The sequence below is a fragment of the Nicotiana tabacum genome, chromosome 8 (genome assembly GCF_000715075.1).
Source record: "Nicotiana tabacum cultivar K326 chromosome 8, ASM71507v2, whole genome shotgun sequence".
In the NCBI taxonomy this organism is placed as follows: domain Eukaryota; kingdom Viridiplantae; phylum Streptophyta; class Magnoliopsida; order Solanales; family Solanaceae; genus Nicotiana; species Nicotiana tabacum.
In genome coordinates, this window is record NC_134087.1 from 98,558,779 (window position 1) to 98,577,407 (window position 18,629).

Sequence of the window (18,629 nt, forward strand, 5' to 3'; positions counted from 1 at the left end):
GTGATCCATGACTCCTATGAACCAAGAGCTCTGATACCAACTTATCACGACCCCAGTTCGCCCTCTGTGAACTGTCGTGACGGCACCTAGTCTCTATGACTAGGTAAGCCTAAAAAATGCGGAACATAAACAAAACATGCGGAAGAAATAATAAAAAACCAAAATAACTGAATGGAAGCAATAGTTATAATGTCGCTCGGCATATACCACACAACGTTCTCAAAACCAAGTACACTACCCCAAAACCCGAAAACTCACGGAAACACAAGCCTTTGGAATATCTAATAGTCTAACTCCAGAATATCTAACAAGAAAGAAAATACAGAAGGTCAATGTTTAACAGCTAGAATGGAAAGGGACTCCTTGGTCTGCGGACGTGGCAGATGTACCTCGAAGTCTCTAGAGCAGTCGCCTCCCTCAAGGATGGTAGGCCTGAGTAGCGGTACCTGGATCTGCACATGAAAAACATGCGCAGAAAGGGCATGAGTACACCACAGCGGTACTCGGTAAGTGCAAAGCCTAACCTCGGTTGGGTAGTGACGAGGAAGGTCAGGGCCCTAATGAGGTTAAATAAAATATAAGGATCAGCAGTATAGAACATAACGATATAAATAAGTACAGCAGTAAATAACACAGGATGTATAGGACAACAACAACTATACAAAAGCAAGGTAAACATGGAAAGGAAATACAGCTCAGCACCAATAATAACAATCGGGGATCTCCTAGGATACCGTCCTGTAGTCCCATATGTACATATCCAGTGGATCTTCCGGGATCCCGTCCCGTAGTCCAATTCATAGTGCAAGGGGATCTACCAGAATCCCGTTTTGTAGTACCAAATGTAAATATACATTACTGGGGGAATCTACCTGTTGCATTCCCGTAGTTCCATACAACTGTGCAGGGGGATCTACCGGAATCCCACATTCGTAGTCCCAAAATAAACATACAAGGGGGAGCTAATGGAATCCCACATCCGTAGTCCCAAAATAAACAGACAAGGGGAGCTACCGGAATCCCACATCCGTAGTGCCAAAATAAATACACAACAACAACAGGAAAATATACAGAAATGGCACAAATTTCATATTAAGGCAACAAGTGATTCTAGCCTAGCATGCTGCACAGAAGTCAAGTAAGGCAAGTTGAGCAAATAAGCAATTAAATCACTTAGACATGCTTTCCTAAGCTAACAACAGGATTATTAGTGCAAGTAATAAAAACAGGAAAGGAAACATACTAGTAATTACTTAAAGAAAACCGGATTTCCAATAATTAGCACAAGTACGCACTCGTCACTTCACGTACAAGGCATTTCAATTACCAAATATACCAATCCTAAAGGGGAAGGTCCCCCACACAAGGTTAGACAAGTCACTTACCTCGAACGCGAAATTAGACAAGCCACTTACCACAAGTACCTAATTCTACAAAGAAATTCTAAGCTAATACGCGAAATTAGGTAAAATGACCAAAATGCCCCTCGGGCCAACGTCTCGGAATCGTGTAAAATTTATATTTCCAGAAACCTCGCACTCTCATGAGTTCAGTCATATCAAAAGTAACAAAATCGACCTCAACTTGTCCATCGAATCAACACTCAAAGGTCTCCAATCAGACAAGCCCTAACCCCCTAATTACCACTAATTTTCCATAATTTTTCATACTTAAATTGATAAAAATCACTCCAATAACGAGTTTAGGGACCAAAGGCCTTACCCCAATGAACTCCTCTAAAAATCCCTCTTGAAAAGTGTTTCTCAAGCTTCTTCCCGTTTGAAAAAGATGAAAAATGGCTAAATTTCGCGAAGGCAAGAATCTATATGTTCTACCCAGCCATTTCCGCATCTGCGGTCCCGCTTCTGGGAGAACTTCGTCGCATCTGCGACTTCCATTTAAACGCCAATATCCACATCTGCGGTTACCCTTCCGCAGGTGCGGTACCGCTTCTGCGGTGAATTACCCGTACCTGCGGAACCTGCTGGCCCCTCCCAAATCCGCATCTGCACTTGCTCCGCCGCTTCTGCGGCTCTGCACCTACGAGACCGAAACCGCAGGTGCGGTTATGACAGAAGACCAGCTGATGCTACAACTTCCAACTCCAAAAATCCTTCCGTCAACCATCCAAATTCATTTTGAGGCCTCCGGGACCTCAACCAAACATGGCAACCAATCCTAAAACATCATTCAAACTTGTTCCAACCTTCAGAATGCTCAAAACAACAACAAAACACCTATTTTCATCGGATTCAAGCCTAAGAATTCCAAAAACTCTAAAAATATTCTTTCGATCAAAAAGTCTATCAAACCTCGTCTGAATGACCTAAAGGTTTGCACACACGTCACATTCAACACTACCGAGCTACTCCAACTTCCATAATTCCATTTTGACCCTCGGATCAAAATCTCACTATCGGACCGGCTACTTCAAAAATTCAACCTTTGGCATTTCAAGCCTAAATTAGCTACGAACCTCTAAAACACAATCTGAGCACGCTCCTAAACCCGAAATAACCCAACGGAGCTAACGGAACCATCGAATTTCCATTCTGAGGCCGTCTTCATAATGTTCTGACTATGGTCAACTTTCCAACACTTAAGCTCTCATTTAGAGACTAAGTGTCCCAAAGCCCTCTAAAACTTGAAACTAAACATCCCGACAAGTCAAAATAGCAAAAATAAACTTGGTGAAAGTAGTTAATAGGGGATCGGGGCGTAAATTCTTAAGACGACTGGCCGAGTCGTCACAAATAGCATGACTGAGTTCAAAATAGAGTCAAACAGTGAGGAAATATCAGTAAAAAGCACCGAAGGGTTCAAACAGTTGGCACGAAGCCCAAATATGGCATTCAGCCCAAATAATGATGATAGCAAATAGTTTTTAATCAAATACGTGGTAAAATCATCAATCGGGATGGACCAAGTCACGATCCCCAATAGTGCAGGACCCCACGCTCGTCGTCGAGCATGTGCCTCACCTTAATATAGCACTACGATGTGTAATCTGGGGTTCAAAACCCTCAGAACATCATTTACAATCATTACTCACTTCGAACCGGCTAAATCTCTAGCTCGCGGTGACTTTGCCCCTCGAATCGGCCTCTACTCGCGTCGAATCTATCCAAAATCAGAACGAGGATATCAAAATATGCTAAGGGGACGAAGTCCAAGTGAAAACAATCAATAAAGGGCACAAATCCCAAAATTACTAAAACCCAACCCCTGGGCCCACGTCTCGAAATTCAGAAATTTTTACACCAATAGATTCCTTATCTTCCCATGAGTTCATACATATCAAAAGTTCTCAAATTCGACCCCAAATTGTCCTCCAAAGTCCGAGAATCTTACCTCCCAACGATTCCCCTTGAATCCCTCTTCAATCTCCTTAAAAAATCTCCCAAAATGACCAACTATGGAGGAAATAAGCCCCAAAATCGTGGACAAGACGAGTTTAAAAAATCTTCTGCCCAGGCCCAATTTCCTTCTTCGCGAACGCGGTCAAAGCCTTGCGTTCGCGAAGCACAAAAATTCCGCTGACCAAAACTCTCCTTCGCAAACGCGACCTTACCATCGCGAACGCGATGCTTCATCCTCTCAAACCTACGCGAACGCGACAACAGCTCTCGTAAACGCGATACATACTAACCCGGATGACCCAATTCCTCTACGCGAACGCGAAGTCCTTCTCGCAAACGCGATGCTTCACTTCCCTGCCCTCCGCGAACGCGAAGCCCTTCTGTGACGACCCGGCCGGTTGTCTTAAGAATTAATGCCCCGATCCCCTATTAAGTGCTTTCCCCAAGTTTATTTCTGCTAATGTGATTTGCCGGGATGCTCGGTTTTGACTTTTGAGGAGTTTTGGGACACTTAGTCCCTAAATGAGAGCTTAAGTATTAGAAAGTTGACCGAAGTCGGAACAGTGGGGAGACAGCCTCGGAATGGAAATCCGACGGTTTCGTTAGCTCCGTTAGGTGAATATGGGGCTGGGAGCGTGTTCGGAATGTGTTTTAGAGGTCCGTAGCTAATTTAGGCTTGAAATGCCGAAGTTTGAATTTTTGAAGTTTCCGGTCCAATAGTGAGATTTTGATCCGAGGGTCGGAATGGAATTCAGGAAGTTTCAGTAGCTCTATCATGTCATTTGGGATGTGTGTGCAAAATTTCAGGTCATTCGGACGAGATTTGATACAGTTTTTTATCGAAAACATAATTTAAGAGATTCTTGGAGTTCTTAGGCTTGAATCCTATGTGAAATTGATGATTTGATGTTGTTATAAGCGTTCCGAAGTGTTGATCAAGTTTGAGAGATGTCATGGGATGTGTTAGTATAATTGGTTTGAAGTTCCGGGTAGGTTCCGGGATGTTTTAGTGCAAAAATCATAGCTGTAGCAGGTCTACAGGGGTTGCAGGCCCCAACTCACTCACGCGGTCCGCACAAAAATTAGTGCGCCCGCATTGAGTGCTGTGCGGACCACACAAAAACGGGCGCGGCCGCGGTAGGCGTCGCGCGGACCGCACAAAGTGGAGCGCGGCCGTGGTGAAGGGCCCTCCCGCTGGTCATACTTCGGAAGCTCATATCTTTTGACCTACAAGGAATTTTGAGGTGATTCAAAAATAAAAATTGTAGCCCTTCATGGCTAGTTTCCAGAAAGGTAAAAATATTGCAATTTGGAAATCTGTAGCAAACGTTATGGCCAAAATACTAAAGCCTGTCACTGCAGAGGGAGGCCTGTGCGGCCGCACATTGCCTTTGCGCGGACCGCACTGGCTTGCACGGCCCGCGTGAGTTTTAGTGCGGCCCGTAGTAGCTGGAAACCAGAGGGATACCTATAAATACGAGGTTTTGGGTTTTATTTAATATTTTGAGCTAGAGAGCTCGGATTTTGGCGATTTTTCGAAGGTTTTTCAAGAAATTCATCGGGGTAAGTGATTTTAACTCAGATTTGGCTACAATACATGGATCTAACACTGAATTCATCATTTAATTCGTGATTCGAGAGGGAATTTGGGAAGAAAATTGCGAAACCTTTCAAAAATGTAAAATGATGATTTAAAGGACCAAATAGTATAAGAATTGTATAATTTTCGTATGGTTAGACTCGTGAGAGTGCGAGGTTTCTGGGAATATAAATTTTTACTGATTTCGAGACATGGGCCCGAGGGGCGTTTTGGTTATTTTCCATAATTTCGTGTATTAGCTTTGAATTAAAACATAGGATTATTTGTTTGAGATGATATTTACGATATGCAATTGAATTGATTAGATTTGGGCCATTTGGAGTCGGATACTCGTGGCAAAAGCGTAGTTTCTAGTTGATTTTGAGCCGGTTCGAGGTAAGTGTCTTGTCTAACCTTGTGTGGGGGACCATTCCCCTTAGGATGTGCTATATTTGATAATTGAAATGCCCTGTACGTGAGGTGACGAGTGCGTACTTGAGCTAATTGTTGAAATCCGGTTTTTCCTTAAGTATTTCAATTGAGTTCTTTTTCTTGTTTTATTCTACTTATGAATTTAGCATGTTTCTAGTCTAGAAAGGCATGTTTAGTTGACTTAATTGCCTATTTGCTTAAATTGCCTGAATTGCATTACGTGAAGCATGTTAGGCTAGAAGTAAATGTTTACTTGGTACAAAATTAGCGTTTAATTAAATATTCTTGTGTTGCTGCTCTGTGTTTTAAATTGGGACTATGGGTTAGATTCCCGGGAGATTCTCCCTGCACATTTACTTTGGGACTACGGGTTAGATTCCTGGGAGATTCCCCCTGCACATTTACTTTGGGCTACGGGTTAGATTCCCGGGAGATTCCCCCTGCACATTTACTTTGGGACTACGGGTTAGATTCCCGGGAGATTCTCCCTGCAGATTTACTTTGGGACTACGGGTTAGATTCCCGGGAGATCCCCCACACATATATTGAGGATACTAAGAGATCCTCGGGATACCAAGAGATCCCTGGCATATATTGAGGATACCGAGAGATCCTCGGGATACCAAGAGATCCCTAGTACATGTCGAGGATACTAAGAGATCCTCGGGATACTTAGAGATCCCCGGTTACTTTCCTTATAGTTTGCTTTAATCACTGTTTCCGTTATTGTACTCTTATTATCCTGCATAGATTCTTACTGTAGGTTCTCAATTTCACTGCTTATCTTATCCTGCCATCTTTATATTTTATTTAACCTCAGTAGGGCCCTGACCTTCCTCGTCACTACCAACCGAGGTTAGGCTTGGCACTTACTGAGTACCGCTGTGGTGTACTCACGCCTCTTCTGCGCATGTTTTTCATGTGCAGATCCAGGTACCTCTACTCAGGTGCACTATCAGTGAGGCAGGAGGACTACGGAGACTTCGAGGTACATCTGCTGCGTCCGCAGGTCGACAAGTCTCCCTCTTTATTCTATCTTTAGTACTTAGTTCTCTTTCCTTCCGTTTGTTAGATATTCTGGAGTTTGGAGCCTCACTATACATTTCTGTAGCCTGTGTTTTCCCGTGAGTTTCCGGGTTTTGGGATTGTTTTAGTCTTGAGATATTGAGTCGTATATGCCGAGCGGCATTCAGTACAATTTCCTTTTTAGATAATTAAATATGGTATTCTATTTTTCCGCGATTATTATGTTTTCGCAAGTGTTAGGCTTACCTGGTCACGGAAACTAGGTGCCATCATGACATGTTCACGGTTGGTGAACTAGGGTCGTGACAAGTTGGTATCAGAGCTCTAGGTTCATAGGAGTCACGGAACACATGCCGATTATTTAGTGTCTCACTGATCGGTACAAAGACGTCTGTACTTATCTACGAGAGGCTATGTAACTGTTTAGGAAAATTCTTCACTTCATTGATTTCCTTGTCGTGCAATATTTTTGACATCAATTCTAAACTTCCGTCTTCTATTCTCTCACAGATGGTGAGGACACGTGCTACTCGGAACAATCAGGCACCCGCACCCCCTCCTGCAGCCGTCAGAGGTAGGGGCCGGGGCAGAGGCTGTGGAAGCGCACGGGGTGCAGCTAGAGCACCTGTGCGAGCTGTCGCTGAGGTACCGCCAGCAGATCCAGCCAGAGTTCAGGAACCCGACACGCCTACAACCACTACTACTCTAGCCCTTCAGGAGACATTGGCACAGTTTATGAGTATGTATACCACGCTGGCTCAGGCAGGGTTGCTTCCCCTTGCTGCAGCCACATCCCAGGCCGCGGGAGGGGCACAGACTCCCGCCACCCGCACTCCTGAAGCGAGTGTAGGTTGAGCAGGTCCAAGAGATCATTCCTGTACAGACTATAGTACCAGTTCAACCCGAGGATGGGGCAAGCTGCTTCTGAGGATGAGCAGCGGAGACTTGAGAGGTTCAAGAAGTATGATCCTCCGGTTTTCAGTGGACTAGCGATAGATGATGCCTTGGGATTTCTGGAGGATTGCCACCGTATTCTTCGCACTATGGGTATTACCGGATCGAGTGGGGTTTCCTTCACTGCTTTCCAACTTTGGGGAGCCGCCTATGAGTGGTGGCGCACCTATGAGTTAGATAGTCCGAACGAGGCTGCTTTACTGACTTGTACCTAGTTCTCAGATGTGTTCTTGAAAGAGTTCGTTCCTCAGAGCCTCAGGGACGCATGGCGTGCAGAGTTTGAGCATTTTCGCCAGGGAGCTATGACTATTTCAGAGTATGCTATCCGTTTCACCATATTGGCTAGTCATGCACCAGCCTTGGTTGCTACTGTCCGCGAGAGGGTTCGCCAGTTTATTGAGGGGCTTATTCCTCCCATCAGATCTAGCATGGCTCGTGACTTGGAGGTGGAAATTTCTTATCAGCAGGTGGTGAGCATTGCTAGGAGGATTGAGGGTATGCATGCTAGGGAGAGAGAGGAGAGGGAGGCCAAGAGGTCTCGTGAGTCGGGCCATTATTCTGGGGCCCGTACCCCAGCTGCAGGTCCTCATGGTAGGGGCTATATGAGTCGCCCCGTTCATTCAACTCTTCCAGCAGCCATCAATGCTCCAACTCCTCCCAGATCTCAGGAGCCATATTATGCACCTCCGGTTTCTAGCACGCCTCCTGTGCGAGGTGCTTTCAAAGGTCAGTCTAGCAGACTTGGCCCTAGCCAGTCACAGCCACCACATCCTCCCAGAGCTTGTTTCGAGTGTGACACACGCCACTTGGTGAGGGAGTTCCCTAGACTTGGGAGGGGTGCACCTCCACGGACTTCTCAGCCACAACGTGCCCCGCAGAGTTCTCAGGCTATGTTTACAGCTCCAGTTGCTACCCCACCTACTCAGCCAGCTAGAGGTGGAGGTCGGGGAGGTAGAGGTCGCCCTAGAGGGGGAGGCCAGGCCAGATATTATGCCATTCCTGCTCGTACCGAGTCTGTTGCCTCCGATTCCGTCATCACAGGTATTACACTGGTTTGCCACAGAGATGCATCGGCTCTATTCGATCCAGGCTCCACTTATTCTTATGTGTCTTCTTATTTTGCTCTGTATTTGGGTGTAGCCAAAGATTCATTGAGTTCTCCTGTTTATGTTTCTACTCCTGTGGGAGATTCTCTTGTTGTGGACCGCGTTTATCGGTCGTGTTTGGTTACTATTCATGGTTTTGAGACCAGAGCAGATCTATTGTTACTCAACATGGTTGATTTTGATATTATTCTGGGCATGGACTGGTTGTCGCCCCATTATGCTATTCTTGATTGTCACGCCAAGACCGTGACGCTGGCTATGCCAGGTATTCCGCGTGTTGAGTGGAGTAGTGCTTTAGATCAGACTCCCAGTAGAGTTATCTCTTTTCTTAAAGCTCGGCGTATGGTTGGAAAGGGGTGTGCCGTGTATTTAGCTTATGTGAGAGACGTCAGTATTGATTCTCCTTCAGTTGATTCAGTTCCAGTAGTACGGGATTTTCCCGATGTGTTTCCAGCTGATATTCCAGGCATGCCGCCTGATAGAGATATTGATTTTGGCATTGATCTATTGCTGGGCACTCAGCCCATTTCTATTCCCCCATATCGTATGGCTCCTCCTGAGTTGAAGGAGTTGAAGGATCAGTTATAAGAATTGCTTGATAAGGGTTTTATTCGGCCCAGTGTATCGCCTTGGGGTGCTCCTGTCTTGTTTGTGAAGAAAAATGATGGTTCTATGCGTATGTGTATTGATTATCGCCAATTGAACAAAGTTACAGTTAAGAATCGTTATCCTTTGCCTCGTATTGATGATCTGTTTGACCAGCTTCAGGGCGCACGAGTGTTTTCTAATATTGATTTACGCTCAGGTTACCATCAGTTGAAGATTTGGGAACCAGATATCCCGAAGACTGCTTTCAGGACTCGGTATGGCCATTATGAGTTCCTTGTTATGTCATTTGGGCTAACCAACGCCCCAGCAGCCTTTATGCATTTGATGCACAGTGTGTTTCGGCCATATCTTGACTCGTTCACCATTATCTTTATTGATGATATTTTGGTGTATTCTCGGAGTCAGGAAGATCATGAGCAGCACCTGGGAACTGTGCTTCAGACTCTGAGAGAGAAGAAGTTATATGATAAGTTCTCGAAATATGAGTTTTAGTTGGATTCAGTGGCATTCTTAGGCCACGTGATATCGAGTGAAGGTATTCAGGTGGATCTGAAGAAGATAGAGGCCATGCAAAGTTGGCCCAGACCATCCTCAGCTACCGAGATCCGCAGTTTCCTTGGTTTGGCTGGCTACTACTGTCGTTTTGTGGAGGGGTTTTCATCGATTGCAGCCCCTATGACCAGGTTGACCCAGAAGGGTGCTCCATTTTAGTGGACAGAGGAGTGTGAGGCGAGCTTTCACAAGCTCAAGACAGCCTTGACCACAACCCCAATTTTGATACTGCCTACAGGTTCGAGGTCTTATACAGTCTATTGTGATGCCTCGAGGGTTGGCCTCGGAGCGGTGTTGATGCAGGATAGTAGGGTGATTGCCTACGCGTCCAGACAGTTGAAGATACATGAGAAGAACTACCATTTTCACGACCTTGAGTTAGCTGCCATTGTTCATGCCCTGAAGATTTGGTGCCATTACTTATACGGTGTGCCTTGTGAGATTTATACTGACCATCTGAGCTTGCAGCACTTGTTCAAGCAAAAGGATCTAAATTTGCGCCAGATAAGGTGGTTAGAGTTGCTGAAGGACTATGACATCATTATCTTGTATCACCCGGGCAAGGCCAATGTGGTGGCCGATTCTTTGAGTCGCCGGGCAGAGAGCTTGGGGAGTTTGGCATATCTACCAGCATCAGAGAGGCCTATGGCAATGGATGTTCAGGCCTTAGCTAGCTAGTTTGTGAGATTGGACCTTTCGAAGCCCAGTCGAGTCCTAGCTTGTGTGGTTTCTCGGTCTTCCTTGTTTGTCCGTATCAGGGAGCGACAGTGTGATGACCCTCATTTGCTTGTCCTCAAGGACAAGGTTCAGTATGGTGATGGCAGAGATGTGACTATTGGTGATGATGGGGTATTGATGATGCAGGGTCGGGTCTGTGTACCCAATGTTGATGGTATTTGGGAGTTGATATTGGAGGAGGCTCATAGTTCGCGGTATTCTATTCATCCAGGTGCCGCGAAGATGTATCAGGATTTGAGGCAGCACTATTGGTTGAGGTGGATGAAGAAGGATATAGTTGGATTTGTAGCTCGGTGCCTCAATTGTCAGCAGGTGAAGTGTGAGCACCAGAGACCAGGTGGGTTACTTCAACAGATAGAGATTCCGGAGTGGAAGTGGGAGCGGATCACCATGGACTTTGTAGTTGGGCTCCCACGGACTTTGAGAAAGTTCGATGCTATTTGGGTGATTGTGGATCGGCTGACCAAGTCCGCTCACTTTATTCCTGTGTGTACTACTTATTCCTCGGAGTAGTTGGCGGAGATCTATATCTGGGAGATTGTTCGTCTGCATGGTATCCCGGTTTCCATCATTTCAGATAGAGGTACTCAGCTCACATCACGGTTTTGGAGGGCCGTTCAGCATGAGTTAGGTACTCGGGTAGAGTTGAGTACAACATTTCACCCTCAGATGGACGGACAGTCCGAGTGCACTATTCAGATTCTTGAGGATATGCTCCGTGCGTGTGTGATTGAGTTTGGAGGGTCTTGGGATCAGTTCTTTCCATTGGCGGAGTTTGCTTACAACAACAGCTATTAGTCCAATATTCAGATGGCACCGTATGAGGCTTTATATGGGAGACGGTGTAGATCTCCGGTGGGTTGGTTTGAGCCGGGCGAGGCTAGATTATTGGGCACGGACTTAGTTCAGGGTGCCTTGGAAAAGGTTAAGGTGATTCAAGACAGACTCCGTACAGCCCAGTCCAGACAGAATAGTTACGCGGACCGGAAAGTTCGTGATGTTTCCTATATGGTTGGTGAGCGGGTTTTGCTTCGGGTTTCGCCTATGAAGGGCGTCATGAGATTTGGGAAGAAAGGGAAGTTGAGTCCGAGGTTTATTGGCCCTTTTGAGATATTGAGGCGAGTTGGGGAGGTTGCTTATGAGCTTGCCTTACCTCCCAGCTTGGCAGGAGTGCATCCAGTATTTCATGTTTCGATGCTCCGGAGGTATCACGGTGACCCGTCGCACGTGCTGGATTTCAGTTCAGTCCGGCTTGGACAAGGATCTATCCTATGTTGAAGAGCCAGTGGCAATATTGGACAGGCAAGTTAGAAAGTTGAGGTCAAAGAACATTTCTTCGGTAAAGGTTCAGTGGCGGGGCCAGCCAGTCGAGAAGGCGACCTGGGAGACCGAGCAGGATATGCGCAGCCATTACCCTCATCTTTTCACTACTTCAGGTATGTCTCTATGCTCGTTCGAGGACGAATGAATGTTTAAGTGTAGGAGGATGTGACGACCCGGCCGGTCGTCTTAAGAATTAATGCCCCGATCCCCTATTAACTGCTTTTCCCAAGTTTATTTCTGCTTATGTGATTTGCCGAGATGCTCGGTTTTGAGTTTTGAGGAGTTTTGGGACACTTAGTCCCTAAATGAGAGCTTAAGTGTTAGAAAGTTGACCGAAGTCGGAACAGTAGGGAGACAGCCTTAGAATGGAAATCTGACGGTTCCGTTAGCTCCGTTAGGTGAATTTGAGGCTGGGAGCGTGTTTGGAATGTGTTTTGGAGGTCCGTAGCTAATTTAGGCTTGAAATGCCGAAGTTTGAATTTTTGAAGTTTCCGGTCCGGTAGTGAGATTTTGATCTGAGGGTCGGAATGGAATTCCGGAAGTTTCAGTAGCTCCGTCATGTCATTTGGGATGTGTGTGCAAAATTTCAGGTCATTCGGACGAGATTTGATACAGTTTTTGATCGAAAACATAATTTAAGAGATTCTTGGAGTTCTTAGGCTTGAATCCTATGTGAAATTTGTGATTTGATGTTGTTATAAGCGTTCCGAAGTGTTGATCAAGTTTGAGTGATGTCACGGGATGTGTTGGTATAATTGGTTTGAAGTTCCGGGAGTTCCGGGTAGGTTCCGGGATGTTTTAGTGCAAAAATCATAGCTGTAGCAGGTCTACAAGGGTTGCAGGCCCCAGAACTCACTCACGCGGTCCGCACAAAAATTAGTGCGCCCGCTTTGAGTGCTGTGCAGACCGCACAAAAGCGGGCGCGGCCGCGGTAGGCGTCGCGCGGACCGCACAAAGTGGGGCGCGGCCGCGGTGAAGGGCCCTCCCGCTGGTTCTACTTCGGAAGCTCATATCTTTTGATCTACAAGGAATTTTGAGGTGATTCAAAAACGAACGTTGTAGCCCTTAGTATCTATTTTCCAGAAATGTAAAGATATTGCAATGTGGACATCTGTAGGAAAAGGTATGGCCAAAATACTAAAGCCTGTCACTTCAGAGGGAGGCCTGTGCGGCCGCATGTTGCCTTTGCGCGGACCGCGTGAGTTTTGGTGCGGCCCGCAGTAGCTGGAAACCTGAGGGATACCTATAAATACGAGGTTTTGGGTTTTATTTAATATTTTGACCTAGAGAGCTCGAATTTTGGCGATTTTTCGAAGGTTTTTCAAGAAATTCATCGGGGTAAGTGATTTTAACTCAGATTTGGCTACAATACATGGATCTAACACTGAATTCATCATTTAATTCGTGATTTGAGAGGGAATTTTGGAAGAAAATTGTGAAACCTTTCAAACATGTAAAGTGATGATTTAAAGGACCAAATAGTGTCGGAATTGTATAATTTTTATATGCTTAGACTCTTGAGAGTGCGAGGTTTCTGGGAATATAAATTTTTACCGATTTCGAGACGTAGGCCCGAGGTGCATTTTGGTCATTTTCCATAATTTCATGTATTAGCTTTGAATTAAAACATAGGATCATTTGTTTTAGATGATATTTACGATATGCAATTGAATTGATTAGATTTGGGCCATTTGGAGTCGGATACTCGTGGCAAAAGCGTGGTTTCTAGTTGATTTTGAGCCGGTTCGAGGTAAGTGGCTTGTCTAACCATGTGTGGGGGACCTTTCCCCTTAGGATGTGCTATATTTGATAATTGAAATGCCCTGTACGTGAGGTGACGAGCGCGTACTTGAGCTAATTGTTGAAAATCCGGTTTTTTCTTAAGTATTTCAATTGAGTTCTTTTTCTTGTTTTATTCTACTTGTGAATTTAGCATGTTGCTAGTCTCAAAAGGAATGTTTAGTTGACTTAATTGCCTATTTGCTTAAATTGCCTGAATTGCATTACGTGAAGCATGTTAGGCTAGAAGTAAATGTTTACTTGGTACGAAATTAGCGTTTAATTTAATATTCTTGTGTTGTTGCTCTGTGTTTTAAATTGGGACTACGGGTTAGATTCTCGGGAGATTCCCCCTGCACATTTACTTTGGGGCTACGGGTTAGATTCCCGGGAGATTTCCCCTGCACATTTACTTTGGGACTACGGGTTAGATTCCCAGGAGATCCCCCACACATATATTGAGGATACCAAGAGATCCTCGGGATACCAAGAGATCCCTGGCATATATTGAGGATACCGAGAGATCCTCGGGATACCAAGAGATCCCTAGTACATGTCGAGGATACTAAGAGATCCTCGGGATACTTAGAGATGCCCAGTTACTTTCCTTATAGTTTGCTTTAATCATTGTTTCCGTTATTGTACTCTTATTATCCTGCATAGATTCTTACTGTAGGTTCTCAATTTCACTGCTTATCTTATCTTCCCATCTTTATATTTTATTTAATCTCAGTAGGGCCCTGACCTTCCTCATCACTACCCAACCGAGGTTAGACTTGATACTTACTGAGTACCGCTGTGGTGTACTCACGCCTCTTCTGCGCATGTTTCTCATGTGTAGATCCAGGTACCTCTACTCAGGCGCACTATCAGTGAGGCAAGAGGACTACGAAGACTTCGAGGTAGATCTGCTGCGTTCGCAGGCAGACGAGTCTCCCTCTTTATTCTATCTTTAGTACTTAGTTCTGTTTCCTTCCGTTTGTTAGATATTCTGGAGTTTGGAGCCGCACTATACATTTCTGTAGCCTGTGTTTTCCCGTGAGTTTCCGGGTTTTGGGATTGTTTTAGTCTTGAGATATTGAGTCGTATATGTCGAGCGGCATTCAGTACAATTTCCTTTTTAGATAATTAAATATGGTATTCCATTTTCCGCAATTATTATGTTTCTGCAAGTGTTAGGCTTACCTGGTCACGGAGACTAGGTGCCGTCATGACATGTTCACGGTTGGTGAACTAGGGTCGTGACACCTTCTCACGAATGCGAAGGAAAACATTCCACTGACTCTTCGCTAACGCGAGGGTCCACTCGCGAACGCGAAGAGTAAAAACCTGCAACAGCTCAACCTGCAACTTCTACAATTTTCTTAACTCCAAAATGATCCGTTCAACCCCTCGAAACTCACCCGAGGACCCCGAGACCTCAACCAAAGGCACCAACATATCCTAAAACCTTATTCAAACTTGTTCCAATCATCAAAACACCTCAAATAACATCAAAACACCCAAAACACATTAGATTCAAGCCAAACTTTCTAAAATCTTCCGAATTCCACGTTTGATAAAAAACCCAACCAAACCACGTCTGAATGACCTGAAAATTTGCACACACATCCCAAATGACCCAGCAAAGCTACTACAACTCTCGGAATTCCATTCTGGCTCCTATATCAAAATCTCGCCTACCAACCGGAAATCGCCAAAATATCAACTTCGCCAATTCAAGCTTAAATCTACTCCAAACCTCAAAAACTCATTCCGATCACGCTCCTAAATCATAAATCACCTCCCAAAACTAACTGAACCCTCGGAACTCACTTCCGAGCCCTCTAACATGTAAGTCAACATCCGGTTGACTTTTCCAACTTAAGCTTTCTTAAAAGACACTAAGTGTCTCAAACCTTACCAAAATTATTCTGGATTCGATCCGACCAACCCGATACCACAAAACGCGGATAAACAAGGCATAAAGAAGTAGAAATGGGAAAACGAAGCGGTAACTCATGAGATGACTGGCCGGGTCGTCACACCTAGTAAATTTCGAACAGCCTTCTAGAAAGCAATCAACCCTCGCTGGCATGACCCGAGACTCCTAGATCTACACACAGGGTGTAGGGAGTAATGTGAGTATGCCAACTTAGTAAGTAATGAAAGTAAAAGTAGTTGAGCGATAAGAAAACACATAAAATACAGCAAAAGGCTACAACGAGGCAGTATAAAACTAGAATAATGTGATGAAATAGTAAAAGCTCGTAAAAATACCTTAGTTCAATAAAAACCTCTTTAAAACATCTTTTAGCAGTTCAAACGAGTGAATGAAAATAGGGATAAAAGATAAAACATAAATTAGCCCCTCGAGCAAATATACCAACAGAACCAACCCCCCGGGCTATCTCACAATCATAGTATCAGCCCCTCGGGCAATAACATGGAAAAACATTAGCCCCTCGTGCTATATCACATCTCACACTAGGTACCTGCGCCCACTGAGGGTGTACAGACTCCGGGAGGTGCCCCTTACGGCCCAAGCGCAATAATAAGCCATCTCATGGTATAATCAAACAGGCACTCGGCCTTATAACAAGCCACCTCGTGGCGTAATGACCTCACAACACAAGCTCTCGTCCTTACTCAGTCAGAAATCTCTCAAAGCCACTCGGGCATAGTAAAATATGATTCTCAGCCCAAAATATCATTTAAGATGTCAAAACAGAGTAAATATGGTTGAGCTATGAAAACAGTAGAATACAACATGACTGAGTACAAATCTGAAGTCAAAATAGTGAGAATAGTAGTAAAAATCCCCTAAGGGTCCAAAACAGTTGGCACGAGGCCCAAATATGGCATTCAGCCCAAAACGTGATGATAACAAATATTTTTCAGTCAAATACGCAGTTTAGTAGTCATACGGGACAGACTAAGTAACAATCCCCAATGGTGCACGGCCCCACGCTCGTCATCTAGCGTGTGTGTCACCTCAAAGTAGCACAACAATGTGAAATCCGGGGTTTCATACACTCAAGACAACAATTACAATCATTACTTACCTCTATCCGGTCCAAACTCTAGCCCACGATGCGTTTGCCTCTCAAATCGGCCTCCGGATGCTCAAAATCTATCCAAAAACAAATTTATACCATCAAAATATGCTAAGGGAATAAAACCCACTCGAAAATAACCAATTTACATCAAAAATATCGAAATTAGCCAAACCCGACCCCCAGGCCCAGATCTTGGATTTAGATAAAAATCACAACACTAGAATTCTTATGCTCTCACGAGTTCGTACATATCAAATACATCAAAATCATACCACAAATAACCCCTCAAATCCCTAGATTTAGGTCTCCAATTTCTAAGCCCTAACTTCCAATTTTTAGGCTTTAGATTCCACAAATTCCATTTTTAATTAGGTAGAAAACACATTAGGATTGAGTATTAAGTCCATAAATCTTACCTCCAAGTGTTTTTCCTTGATTCCCTCTTCAATCCTCTTCAAAAAGCTCAAAAATCGCTCAATAATGGAGAAATATGGCCAAAAATTGCGAAATGGGCCTTTTAAACATTCTGCCCAGCTTTTAAGATTCCTTCACTGCGATCGCGGAAAATTCCTCGCGATTGCGAAGCACAAAAGCCAGCTGCCCTCATTTAACCTTACGCGATCACAATAAATTCCACATAATCGCGAAGCTTTACCTCACAGACTCACGCGATCGCAACCAACTCCATGCGACCGCGAAGCTACACCATATAGACCCACACAATCGCAACGTGCCTCACGCGATCGCATAGGGTAACTATGCCTTAGCCCCCAAACAAGCCTACACGATCGTAACCCCTTACACGCGATCGCGATGAACAAACTATCTGCAACAAACTTAAAGAAAAATCTGCAATTCCTCAACATGCAATTTGATCCGTTTAATCACCCAAAACTCACCCCAGACCATTGGGACCTCAACCAAACATGCCAACCTATCCCTCGAGTTTGTGATGCATCACAAAATATGGCTACTCTCCGTCATATATGAAGTATTTTGGACTTCTTCTTCATTATCTTTTCTTTCTACAAATTCCCAGGTGCACACCAGTAAGCATGTCTTTGCCAACATTTTCTTGTTTTTTTCTTATGAAAGAAGACGGTAGCTCCTAAAAAATTCATAGTCATAAAGCTCAGTTGGAAGCGAATTTTAGAGTTCTATAACCAAATACATGCATTGGTATTCAACAGAGAATTGGATGAAAATCTTTGGACTCATGGAAAGTGGTAACAAGATAGCGGTTATGAAACTCCAGAAGAGCAACTAGGACATGACTATGGAGAATATGAAGACACTCTGTGAAGTTTTTGAATAGAGAATAACTTGTAAACAAAAAACAATTTTTTTCTTTTTTTTCAAGGATGTAAGTGAAAACAAAATTGGATTTTGTGAATATACATTAATTTGTGTGAATTATGTGATGTCAGTCTTTTAAATTTTTGTTCTATTCACATTAATTAGTTTTTTAGTTGACTTTGATTGAATCAAATATGTTTGTGTCTTTTTTCATGAATTTTAAGTATATTTTTGTTGAAATTCAGCATGCTAAACTTCAGCATGAAGTAAATAACTTCTGCTTTTTAGGCTGATGTTTTGGTTAAAACTCATAACAAAAGTGTCGACTGTAGGACAAAAACTTCAGCATAGTAAGAGCTGAAGTTTTTAGAAATGAACTAAATAACTTCAGCACCTTATGCTGAAGTTTTTGAAAAAGGTTTACGACAAAACTATTGAATGCAGGACAAAAACTTCAGCTTATCAAGTGCTGAAGTTTTAATAATGAACTAAATAACTTCAGCATCTTCTGCTGAAACTTTTTGAAAAAACTTTACGACAAAACTATTGAATCCAGGAAATAAACTTCAGCTTATTAAGTGCTGAAGTTTTTAGAAATCAACTAAATAACTTCAACACCTTCTGCTGAAGTTTTTGAAAAAAATTTACGACAAAACTATTGAACCCAAGTCAAAAAACTTCAGCTTATTATGTGCTGAAGTTTTTAGAAATGAACTAAATAACATCAGCACCTTCTGCTGAAGTTTTTAAAAAAGCTTTACGACAAAATTATTGAATCCATGACAAAAAACTTTAGCTTATTATGTGCTGAAGTTTTTAGAAATGAAATAAATAACTT